This window comes from Culex quinquefasciatus, chromosome 3, assembly GCF_015732765.1.
Source record: "Culex quinquefasciatus strain JHB chromosome 3, VPISU_Cqui_1.0_pri_paternal, whole genome shotgun sequence".
Classification (NCBI taxonomy): Eukaryota; Metazoa; Arthropoda; class Insecta; order Diptera; family Culicidae; genus Culex; species Culex quinquefasciatus.
The window spans coordinates 148,669,141-148,681,283 of record NC_051863.1 but is presented as its reverse complement, the minus strand read 5'-3'; the positions used below and the strand labels follow the sequence as shown (position 1 = coordinate 148,681,283).

The window sequence follows — 12,143 nt, the reverse complement described above, 5'->3', positions numbered from 1 at the left end:
AATAAGTTTCTCACATATAAAAACCGAATTATGCGAGATTCATTCCTTTTTGTTGAAAAGTACACCATGAACTTCCGAGTGCTGCGCAAAATCAAACTTTTTTCAGTAAAATCGCTGTATCTCGTCAATAGTTCATTTTAGTTTGAAGTCTACATTGATTATTATGTAAAATTGTCCGGGGAACACGATGACGATAAAATAAAAGAAATAAAAATATAATCAATTGGTCAAAACTGTATTTTTATACTTAAAACGTTAAAATATAATATTAGTGGGCATTTAAGGGTTAACATTTTATTTTTATCGAATTCCTTGGACAATTTTCTATAAAATGCAACCTGTAGAAAGTCTTTTGCTCAAATAGTTGCAAAGTTATGATTAAAAGAAAAAAAAGTTTTTTAGAAAATTGCCAAAAAGAGGGCGGTGCCAAAAATAGAGGGATGGTCCAATCAGCACCAAACTTGAGATTTCTGCTAACTATCGATAGATAAACGTTTCCTCCAAGTTTGGTCCAAATCGGTGAAGGTCGAGTCCAAAAGTGTACTCAGTTGACCTGGAATGACCCATAAGTAACTTTTTCGTGTTACAGCGAGGTTGGGTTGTAGAGGGTTAAAATGTTTTCCCTCTTCCCTCCCCAAGCGCCGGAAATTTGTAGAGGGTGTAGGGACACTTTGTATAGACGCCCTTGTTCCCATCACGTCACTGAGGGTATGGAGCGACGAGAAATTAATAGGCGTGCCCCCTCAGCCGAACCTTCATTAGAGAAGCAGGCAATCCATAACTCACAGCGAACGACTAAGGGGACACCCTACCGAGTATATAGTTAAATTGGCGTGGTTTGTCTTTATTGATCTGAATGAATGTTAGTATAGTGAAAGAGAATTATTAATATAGGACAGATCTCACCAAATAAAAAAAATCTTCAGGGGTTGGTCCTTTCCGACCGATTCGCCACGCGTCTTCCAGCTTCCAGAAAAGAAACAGATCTTACCTGACCGGATACTGCTGGGGTGTTGATGTGCTGCTGCAAGCCTTGGTGAATTTCTTTAGCAATCGGTCCTCGGTCCAAATCCAACAGCTCGCTAGTATTTATGAGAGTTCGCAGTTCCCGGCACCTTCTTTTCAATGGCACTTTGCTGGTATCCATGCCCTGACAGACGGACCGGGCCGACAACGGCCCGAAAACCGCCCGACGGCTCGACAAAACGGCCCGAATTCCGACTTCCGACGGTTTGTCCGACGGAATTCGGGCCCTTTTCGTGCGTATATGCAACACTTTGTCCGACGATCGTCGAAATCGACGTTTGAGAAAATTGACGTTGACGGGCCGTTTTCGGGGGCCTTTGTTATTTAGATTGTCCTGCCGCTGTCGAGTGCTTACGTTTCGGATTTAGCTTTAATCAATATATTCAAGACTAACATTTCAAAAAGGCGTAATATTGAATATTTGGCACTTTTGAAATTTTTGTCTTGATTTAAAAAATTAAATTTCGAAAATATTGAATAAAGTGCTTAATTTGAACGGTTACAGATATTGATTTAAACTGACTCGAAACTATATTAAGATCATTCGATTAAATATTATCTTGTTATTAGCCGATTTCGTGCAAAACTATATAAGGGCCATTCCACCTCTCCAGCACTCAAAACTACTGTTTGCTGAACTAACTCAAATGTGCTGAGGCTGTGAATAACATTAGATCAAGCAAGAATCTTCAAATCGGACCACCACTACCTGACACAACCTCAAAGTTTTCACCTCAACCCCGCCTCTAGACGGACAACGATCGACAAATTTGTTTTTCATTTTAATTTTCAACCAATTTTCAATCTTAAAAAATCATTGGATGAAAGAACTTTGTAAAGTTTGAAAAAAAAATCAAGGTTGAGAGCAGACATGCATCCGCTCTAACTCCTCTTTTAGAAGAACTTGTTTGGCATTTCACGTAGAAGATACCCAGCATGTTGTGCCAGTGATTAGAATACGCTAATTACGCTTGTCTTTTTTAATTTGTATCATGAGATTTTTCCCATGTTATAAAAACATTTTTTTTTCAGGGGTCAACTTTGGCTGTTTTATAACAAACTTTTCCAATACTGCATGCATCAATATGTGTGAAGAATTTTTTTTAATGTCCTAGACTACGCTTTTACGTATTTTTTACAATTTTTAAAATAAATGAATCATTTTAAAGAAAAATGTGAAAAAAAGCAAAAAAATACTGTTAAAAAATCCAAATAGCTAGACAGGCAAAAGGTGGTACAAAAAGCCAAATACTATCAAAACAAAAATAAACAATACATGTTAAATGCAAATTTAAATACAAAAAATGATACAAGAAAAATATAACACAATGGAGGTAAAGTTTGTAGAATAGTTTAGTTTATTACATTTCAAGAATCTTTCAACTACTTTTTTTTGAAACCCTTGCCACCCCGTTCAATCGATGCACTTCATTTTGGTCCCAACGCGCTCCGCTAATTTAAATTTAGCATGCAAGTAACGACGTGCCCCGCAAAACTAATCACTTATTCACGCTAATCATCCGCGCCTCAGCTCAAACGCATGCGTGTGTATGTGCACAACTCTGCGCTAGGATTAGCATCTCTATCTCTACCACCACGGCGGCGGTGCTGACACTGACACGCGTAACGGAACGAAATCATTGTCAATGTCAGCACGGTTATTATTCTAATTAATAAAACGGTTTTATTCCTGTTTATAAATTCTGAACGTCAGCTTTGTGTGCAAGTGTGTGTGTGTAAAAATGTGAATACGCTTGCACAGTTAAACACTGTTAGTTTGACTGTTATATTTTTTTAATTTTTATTCTCTGCTAATGAGTTATGGAAGACTTTTTTTATTTTTATTCGCTTTGCATTTTTTCATTCGTGTTGTAGAATTCCACCCTCATGATTGGTCTATTTCTACTCACATCAAACCATCAACGTCTTCATGATTGTAAACATCAACATCATCCAAAGGGGCGATACTGCGCGTTGCAGGGAAAAAGAAGCTCCTCCTTCTTCAACACGTGTGCCACCCACCACCCACCTTAAACCCCATTCAATAACCACCCATCATGCATGCGTTTATTAATATCATGCACCATTTGCATATGCATCACCTCTTGCTCTCTCTCTCTTATAACACCCCACTCCACGGATCAGGAAAGCAGCGCGTCAGCTCACGATTTTGGTACGTCAACAGACGAGATGCAAAACGCAACGAGGTGTACACTTTGGAGCGCGGCGCTGCAACGATCTGCGGCGAGCGAGCCGAAGTTCAGCTCAGCTCACGTGCCAGGCTAATGCACAAGCTGACGCGGGGCCAGCCAACGGCAGAGCGTCGCGACGTCACCGACAGTGTGCGGTGAAGCTCGGGATTACGGTTTAAGGTAGGGTGGGATAGGAAATTTCGACCCCAAATCTTATCCGCATAGCATAACTGAGTTACGGTAGGCCATTTTGCTGGTATATGGGACATCCTTGGTCGTCCAAGATCTTCCTGAACAAAAGGCCTGTGCGTCTACCACCGTAACAAGCAAAAGGTCGTCGGATTTTGACCCCGCACCACATTCTTAGCATCAGTCAATATGGTAGGCTACTTTGTTGCTACATGAGGACCTTTTTGGTCTTTTTGACCCCGAATCTTATCCGCATAGCCATTAATGAGTTATGGTAGACTATTTTGTTGGTATACGGGACGTCCTTGGTCGTTGAAGATCTTTCTGAGGAAAAGACCTGTGCGTCTACGCTGTTACAAGCAAAAGGTCATCCGATTATAACCTGTTCAACGCCGTAACAAGCAAAATTTTGTCGGATTTTGACACCGGATGATATCTGTTAGTATTGTTAGCTACTCCTCCTTTATCAGTGTTGGAAATGTGTCACATCGCCAATACGGACAAGACGGTCAACCGCCGTACTGACGTATATGGCCTAAGTAACACATACTCGGGGATTCTACACACTATCAAACCATCTGTAACACGAAGAAACAATCCTCTCTCGGATATCTCCAACCACACACAAACTACTAACACACAATAACCCACCGTTGGGATCATCCAAGCGATACCCACCGCCACACCATATTGTATGAAAGCTAAACCCTTGCAAAGTTGGGATAGTGAACAGTGTCGTTACCGAGATTTTGAATTTGTTCTCGGTTATGCAGTAAGTCGATTTTTCGATATTTTTGGACAACTACCCATAGTTTTTTACACTTACTTAGGGAAAACCACCATCTAACTATTACAAACCAGACACCCTACCGTTGGAGAGTAACGAACAGTACGATAGCGACTAGACAAAAGTGAGTCCCATATGATGTTTCGTTGTGTTCCCCTTGCCAATTTTGTGAATAAATTTACAGTTTCCCCTGAAGAAGACCGACAAAACCGGTCGAAACGTCGGGCAGTTTTAATATAAACATCGCTTGATTATTTTTAACCGACTGAGAAAGCCGACCAATCAGAACAGAACATTCCAGTCAAAAAAGCATCCATTGTTAGCTACTTTGTTGGTAGATGAAGGCCTTTTTGGTCTTCAGCGAACTCCCTGGAGTTAAGATCTGTGTGTCTACCACCGTAACAAGCAAAGTAAGTCAATGTAAATCAAATTTTGTTTTCATAAATTAAAATTTGACTATGCAAATAGTACACAACTGCCAAATCTACCCTAACAGACCCACAATCTGCAAACGCTGGCGCTCCACAGGCTGGCCTGTCAATCCACGCAGCTGGTCATAATTCCACCTACACACTGACAATGCAACGGCTTGGCCCAGCGACGTTTTTGGTCGCCGGTCCAGTCGCCGCTACTATCAGTATCGGTCCTAGTAAGTAAACATGGGGCCCCGAGAGTTGACACTAAGGCTGGACAGTTTCGCGCTAATTGAAAGTGCGGTTAAAAAGCGATAACTCATAGCGTTAGAAATTGAGTGGTTTTATCTAGATGTGTGTTTTGTAAATATATGTGCGCACCAGTCACAACTCGGCCAGATCTTGGAGGGGGGGGGAGGTTGGACGTTGACGTTGGACAGATGACCGGGCAGCTTTGCACACACTTCAAATCAACCTCAACGGGAATTGCAGCAACAACAGCTCTTGAACATGTGGAGTAATGCAATTGTGGGATTTGGATTGATGCTATTTAGATTAGACAGACTGGGCATTATTCACTAGAGAGTGTCTGTCAACCAGCGCAGCAGCTTCGCCACCACATCCCCAGTGGAAGATTGATTGCAGTTTTCGAATAAAACTTTTAATGGGCCACTTGCGATGCTGCAGCATAGTTGAATGCACTACTGCATCATTAATTTGCATTTGATGAGGGTCTTGAGGAATACTTCAGGGAAATAATTGAAGCACTGTTTTTTTTTCCAGGAATGCAAAGGGCTCAATAAATGTGTACAACGTAACCACAGAAGAGCATTCTTAAATTATTTTAAAGCTTCCACCTTAAGAGGTAATTGCTACTGAAAGCATGTTTACGACAGTCACTCAATCCTGGGTCAGCTAGTTCATAGTAAAATTGAAATGACCATAAATTTCTTTGGTAGAGTCGCTAATCGGCAGTTGGACTCACAATCTTACCTCTAATTTCATGCAGTTGAACTGTTGAAGTTACGTTTTCAGTCTACGTGACCAACGTCTGCAAATTTGCAACTCTGAAAAACGACGTATCAAAGCTTTCGTCACATCCAACTGCACACTTATTCCTGCGATCTTTTGTTACTTCTCACTTCCAGCTTAGTCGCGCAAATCCAAACGACTTCCCGTGGGCCGTTAAAGTCACACGAGTGCACGTAGTGACGACCTGCTGTCGGTCATTTTGAGCTAAACCTGGCGCTGTTTTCACTTTCTACGGGTGCACACACGTGAAACGATTGTGAAACGCTCGGGTTGGTAGAATTTTCCTGGAAAACAAGAAAACGGCTCGAAAACAACGCGTGACACCACGAGCGCACAAATCTGGGCACGTGTCGGGTTATGACTGTGGGGATTAATTGCTTGTTGGCAATCATGGTAATGATAGTTTTTTTGGGAAACGGCTTACTTGCCTTCATTACATTTAAATTTTCCCCCTTCTCGGGATATCCGTGCCATATTATTCATTTGCGTAGATCCATTTTCAAGAAGAACATTTCCCTTTCCAACTCCAAGAAATGTCGAAATCTCAACCTGTTGGTTTGTTCCTTAATTTCATGAGGATTCTGCCATAAAAAAAGGCGAAACCGTGCACCCTTCACGGAAGAGCATCGTCGAAAGGGCGTAACGATGCGTAACGGACACGAGGAAACGCTTTTGCTAAATACATTTCCCCCTTTTGGACCCTTCTCCAGAATCGGAGTGTCACATCAACGAGATGGTAGGGCCCCGGACAAAAAAGGGCTCCATCACGTTATGGTTCATAAATAACACAAATCAACAATGAAGTTTTACGAATGGATGAACAGGAGGGATTTCAATCGTGGTCGTGGTGAAACTTAAAAAAAAAAATGAATTTATTTTATTGATGAAAAGCAAAAAAAAAAATTGGTAACTGATTACAATTTTGATTTTGCCTCAAACAGTTTTACGAATTCGAGCAACAAAGTTCTAAAATGTAAAGTTTGAATTTTTTTCACCTTTTCAAAAATATTTTTTCACTAAAGTACTTTTTGATTGCAATTTTTCTCCAGTGTAGTCCGTATCCATAATTACAACTTCGCCGAAGACACCAAATCGATCAAAATATTCCTTCTAAAGATACAGATTTTTTAATTTTCATTTATCATTTTTGTATGGACAGCTGCCAAATATGTATGGAAAAGAATATTGACAAACCAAAGATGCAAAATGGCTTCTTTGGACATGCCGAAGGAACCAAAAAAGTTTCTGTCGGATTAAAAATACAAATATTAAAATTAGGAAAAAAAAAGATCGATTTCGTACAGAATTGCTTTGTTGTTAACTAAGGGATAAGCATGAGTTTAACAAATTGAAAAAACAATCGACAAAATTCAATGTTTATATATATATTTTTTTCAAAAGCTTATAACATTGGAACCACACCAATATGAATTCTGTATTTTATGATGTTGAATTTGTAAACATCGAAATGTTTCCGAAATCGAAAAAAAAATTCGATTCCTCTGTAAATGTTTTCAAAATCGACTGTTGTTCAAAATCGGAAAAAATACTGTTTTCGAAACAAAGCAATGTTAACAAGTTCAACAACATTGAGGTATATATTTTACCAAATTTTTATACATTTCGAATTTATTTTATTATTGATAAAAAAATTCAACAAAAATCCAGGAAAGTTTTTTTTCTGTGTAATATTTTTAATTTGGAATATCCAAATCATCATTACAACTTTACCAAACCAGTGTCTTTTTTTCTCAAGTTATTGATTCTCAAATATTCTCATGCCCATTTTGTATGACCAATCTGCAAAATTGTATGGAATAACAAATAATGAAAAATTACCTTTATTCACTAAGAGGGAATGCTTGACAGAATTTATAATAGATTAAAAATACATTTAAAAAAATCAATTTTGCAAAAAGTTTATTTTCGAAAAACGATTACTTTGTTGAAAACTAATCAAACTATATTGCACTATATGTAAAATATTTAGAAAACTTTAAAATTGAAAACATGCTCTTTTTCAGAAATATTTCAATTTCAATTCGGTTTTATTGGTGAAAGATCAAGATACAATAAGTTCTTTTGAGGTACATAACAGAGTTTTGGAGTTCCTTACAGCTGTGTGTTACATCATAATCCATTTTGGAACAGTTATTGCTTGTAAATAAAGGTGTCACCAAGAGTAAGAAAAAAATCAAAAAAAACTTACTTAAATTGCAAGGGAAAGGGGATAGAAATAGAAAAAGCTTAAAACTAGATCACAGTTATTTATCCTTTATAGATGTGCTTGATCATCAGCTCCCCAAGGGCCAGGAATTGCTCCGCCTTGTTACGGCAGGTCCGAAACCACGTCATCATCTCCCCTGCGAGAGCAAATAATTCTGGCAGGGTAAAGAGATCTTCTCCGGTAACTTCTTGCTGGGCCGTATTGTCACTGCCGGCAGCGACCACGCTGGCGAACGATCGCCCCCATCCAGGAGGGAACGCTGAGTTGTCCGCTGGAACCGTACGATGACCAGCTGCCGGCACGGTTTCGCTCGTACTTCGCTGAGGAGGGTGGGACGCTGCTGCTTTCTTCTTCCTCTTTTCCTGCTCCTCGAGGTAAGCTTTGCGTGCGCTGCATCCACGGTAATTACTGGTATGATTACCTTCGCAGTTGGCGCACTTGATGCGCGGCTTCGTTTGCTCTGCCTTGTCCCCCAAGTCCGCTTTGCACGGCAGTGCACACGCCTCAGAGAGGTGTGATTCACCGCACTTCACACAGCGGGACGGGGGGTTGCAGTTCCGCGAGCCGTGGCCGAATTTCTGGCAACGGTGGCATTGTGCTGCGTCCGACGGGTTCTTTGAGTAGAACCGCCAGTTTACCCAAAACCCGTCCAACGCCTTAGTTCGCCGCAGGGCTTGAATTTTGACGGTGCCGCGGTCGAAGTACAACAGGTACAGGGTGTGTGTACCTGTTACTGTTGTCTTCCGCGAGAGGACTTTTATGTCACGCGGCGTTATGCCAGCACCCGAGAGGTCCTTCTTGAGGTCGGAGATCGGGCGGTCTTGGTACCCTGCAAACGACCTTAACGGCAGTCTTCTGCACGGGGTCGAATGTGTAAAACTTGAAGTTTTGACGCTTCAATTTCTCCACAACCAGGTCGAAGTTCTTTTCGTCAAATGTGTAAACTTGCACTGACGACTTACCGATTTTCAGACAATATCCGAAGCCTTCCAGCAACTCGTCAACATCGTCCGCCAACGTGTCCAAAACAAAAATTGGAGGTGGTCTGCGTTCCTTTCAAGAATTGTTCTTTTTTGGCGTCGACACTTTCTTCCGTGCACGCCCGTCATCGTCGTCGTCGTCGTCGGTAGTGCTGCTACCGTCGGTGTTGTTGTTTTCTTCGTCGTCGCTCAGCATCTGGAACTCGTTCCTGATGGGGATGTTGGTGGATGTTGATGTGCCACTGGTCGTGGCACCGGAAGTACCGGAACGGGTTCGCACTGGTGATCTCGGAACGTATCCGGGATGTAGATACTTTTTGTCGATTCCATCTGCGCTCACGCTCCCCTGCGCGATAGCGGCCGACACGGCGTTTGTTTGTTTACCTTTTTGCACACGGCCGGTAGACGAACTTCGCGGGATTTTCGAGGCCGCACTCGAACTGCCACGGCCACGGCCGGCCTTTGGCATGCTGGAGAATCACAATCAACTACGCACGCAAACGAGAAATCCGCGAGGGAGGCCCTCCCAAATCAAATTGTGCATTGTCCCAGTCAAATCGTACGGAAATCCCTCACGTTCAAAGCGAACTTTGTAATTCACGCATACTATTGCAAGAAAAGCTCAAATTATTTCAGTTTTATTTCATAAACACCATACCAAACACCAAACAAGTCGGTGATGTGAACATGTATGCGTGCTTGCTTTTTTCAGTCAACCAGGATAAATTTATCTAACAGGTAGGCGCTGAATTAACTTGACTCTAAGCAATTATTTATTGTTTAAATGTGAAAATGTGAAAATGTGAAAATGTGAAAATGTGAAAATGTGAAAATGTGAAAATGTGAAAATGTGAAAATGTGAAAATGTGAAAATGTGAAAATGTGAAAATGTGAAAATGTGAAAATGTGAAAATGTCAAAATGTCAAAATGTCAAAATGTCAAAATGTCAAAATGTCAAAATGTCAAAATGTCAAAATGTCAAAACGTCAAAATGTCAAAATGTCAAAATGTCAAAATGTCAAAATGTCAAAATGTCAAAATGTCAAAATGTCAAAATGTTAAAATGTCAAAGTCAAAATGTCAAAATGTCAAAATGTCAAAATGTCAAAATGTCAAAATGTCAAAATGTCAAAATGTCAAAATGTCAAATGTCAAAATGTCAAAATGTCAAAATGTCAAAATGTCAAATGTCAAAATGTCAAATGTCAAAATGTCAAAATGTCAAAATGTCAAAATGTCAAAATGTCAAAATGTCAAAATGTCAAAATGTCAAAATGTCAAAATGTCAAATGTCAAATGTCAAAATGTCAAAATGTCAAATGTCAAAATGTCAAAATGTCAAAATGTCAAAATGTCAAAATGTCAAAATGTCAAAATGTCAAAATGTCAAAATGTCAAAATGTCAAAATGTCAAAATGTCAAATGTCAAAATGTCAAAATGTCAAAATGTCAAAATGTCAAAATGTCAAAATGTCAAAATGTCAAATGTCAAAATGTCAAAATGTCAAAATGTCAAAATGTCAAAATGTCAAAATGTCAAATGTCAAAATGTCAAAATGGTCAAATGTCAAAATGTCAAAATGTCAAAATGTCAAAATGTCAAAATGTCAAATGTCAAATGTCAAATGTCAAAATGTCAAAATGTCAAAATGTCAAATGTCAAAATGTCAAAATGTCAAAATGTCAAAATGTCAAAATGTCAAAATGTCAAAATGTCAAAATGTCAAAATGTCAAAATGTCAAAATGTCAAAATGTCAAAATGTCAAAATGTCAAAATGGTCAAAATGTCAAAATGTCAAAATGTCAAATGTCAAAATGTCAAAATGTCAAAATGTCAAAATGTCAAAATGTCAAAATGTCAAAATGTCAAAATGTCAAAATGTCAAAATGTCAAAATGTCAAAATGTCAAAATGTCAAAATGTCAAAATGTCAAAATGTCAAAATGTCAAAATGTCAAAATGTCAAAATGTCAAAATGTCAAAATGTCAAAATGTCAAAATGTCAAAATGTCTAAATGTCTAAATGTCTAAATGTCTAAATGTCTAAATGTCTAATTGTCAAAATGTCAAAATGTCAAAATGTCAAAATGTCAAAATGTCAAAATGTCAAAATGTCAAAATGTCAAAATGTCAAAATGTCAAAATGTCAAAATGTCAAAATGTCAAAATGTCAAATGTCAAATGTCAAATTGTCAAATTGTCAAATTGTCAAATTGTCAAATTGTCAAATTGTCAAATTGTCAAATTGTCAAATTGTCAAATTGTCAAATTGTCAAATTGTCAAATTGTCAAATTGTCAAATTGTCAAATTGTCAAATTGTCAAATTGTCAAATTGTCAAATTGTCAAATTGTCAAATTGTCAAATTGTCAAATTGTCAAATTGTCAAATTGTCAAATTGTCAAATTGTCAAATTGTCAAATTGTCAAATTGTCAAATTTTCAAATTGTCAAATTGTCAAATTGTCAAATTGTCAAATTGTCAAATTGTCAAATTGTCAAATTGTCAAATTGTCAAATTGTCAAATTGTCAAATTGTCAAATTGTCAAATTGTCAAATTGTCAAATTGTCAAATTGTCAAATTGTCAAATTGTCAAATTGTCAAATTGTCAAATTGTCAAATTGTCAAATTGTCAAATTGTCAAATTGTCAAATTGTCAAATTGTCAAATTGTCAAATTGTCAAATTGTCAAATTGTCAAATTGTCAAATTGTCAAATTGTCAAATTGTCAAATTGTCAAATTGTCAAATTGTCAAATTGTCAAATTGTCAAATTGTCAAATTGTCAAATTGTCAAATTGTCAAATTGTCAAATTGTCAAATTGTCAAATTGTCAAATTGTCAAATTGTCAAATTGTCAAATTGTCAAATTTTCAAATTTTCAAATTTTCAAATTTTTAAATTTTTAAATTTTTAAATGTTCCAATTTTCAAATTTTCAAATAGTCAAATTGTCTTTTTTTAGGTATAACTTTTCTGGTTTTAAGAAAGAGAGAGATATATAGTTTGACTTAACACAAGTAGATCAAATAAAAACATTTTTTTTACAAATAATGTAAAATCAATTCTATATCAACAACATCTACAATGCATTAGGAAAGATTAAGTTTTAAATTTTATTTTATTTGCAAATCAAATCTGCCATACCCGCTACCGTTGATGTACCTTGCACTGTGGAATGAAAGTGACAGTTCGCCGGAGCCTCCAACTTGAGAGGCTGTGTTTTTTCAAGTTGCATCATGCCGGAACCAAATCGAAATATAACACTGCAGTGCAGTGCACTGATGAATTCTCAAC

The 12,143-nt window shown here is 38.0% G+C and overlaps 1 long non-coding RNA gene across 1 annotated transcript; it reads left to right on the top strand.

Annotated features, from left to right (window-relative positions):
* Nucleotides 1-3,876: 3,876 nt before the first annotated feature.
* On the top strand, nt 3,877-4,479 carry LOC119770123. The gene is made up of 2 exons (XR_005278667.1): nt 3,877-4,179; nt 4,238-4,479. It is a non-coding gene; the product is annotated as an uncharacterized LOC119770123 (long non-coding RNA).
* The last annotated feature ends 7,664 nt before the right edge of the window (nt 4,480-12,143 follow it).